The sequence below is a fragment of the Dipodomys merriami genome, unplaced genomic scaffold (assembly GCF_024711535.1).
Source record: "Dipodomys merriami isolate MVZ:Mamm:240054 unplaced genomic scaffold, mDipMer1.0.p SCAF_1071, whole genome shotgun sequence".
NCBI lineage: Eukaryota > Metazoa > Chordata > Mammalia > Rodentia > Heteromyidae > Dipodomys > Dipodomys merriami.
The window spans coordinates 219,032-220,136 of record NW_027202351.1 but is presented as its reverse complement, the minus strand read 5'-3'; positions in this window follow the sequence as shown (position 1 = coordinate 220,136).

Sequence of the window (1,105 nt, the reverse complement as noted above, 5' to 3'; positions counted from 1 at the left end):
TAGCAGCAGCAGCAAAAGCAGGGTCTCTCAGTGTCTCCAAGGGACTCTCACACCTCATGCTGGGCTGTATATTTCTACACAGACAGGTTAAGGATACAAGTAATACCTAGGCTTGGCAGGCTGTGGCCCCACTAGTTTTTAAGACTATTTAGACAATAGCCCAGGACAAATTACCAAGATGACAAGCTTTTTAACTAGATAGTTTTTTAATAAGGCTGATTTTCTAGGCAGATATAGAGGGCTCAGGCCTGTACTACTATTTTCCATGCCTTTTTCTTCTGCCTATTTTGCCACATTTTTTTATGACTCTGGTCCCTTATTCTAAAAAGGGGATGATGGGTGAAGATTCATCTTCTGTAACTTCTTCAAGCTTACTCAGGGGTGTTGATCCTACCTAGCAATGAAGCTATAACCTTAGTCTATTTTAGAAAGAGGTTGCCAGGGTTAGATGTCATTAAGAACAATATTTTAACTTTTGACAAATGCACAGACTTTTTCTCCAGCTACAGCAGTGTAGCTTGTTTAGCACTCTGGTTTGTAAAAGCATCTTTAGGAATGTGACCTTTAGGAATGACCCTAACAATGCCTAAGTCATCTCTGCAGGTCTTTAGACAGATGTTAATAGAAACACACTCTCAGGTTTACAAAATATTTTCTTGAACAGATAAATTTCTTGTAGCTGGTGTTAGCTCAGAAGTTACTGTCAATTAGGGCTTTTGGCAAATACAGGGGCTGGGATTTAAACCATCACCCACATTTTTATAACTTTAGCTTTTTATTACTATCACAAGTTACTAATGTTTCTGTCCCTACAAGGTAGATAGTCATGGACATTAGGCATGCTTACAAACTATCTTCCCATGACCTTCTGGCTCTGACCAATTTTTGAAGGGTCACACACAAATGACTCTAGGATATGACATTTTTGCCATCCAAGCAGTGGCTTACTGTCTCTGGATGCTCCTCCATTGCTCTTGTCCCAGGAATGTCTTCTCTACACTGGGATAAATGCCTCATCTGCATTCCCCTTAGCTGGTTGCTGGACTTGAACTCGGGGCCTGAGTGCTGTCCCTCAGCTTTACAGCTCAAGGCTAGCACTCTGTCA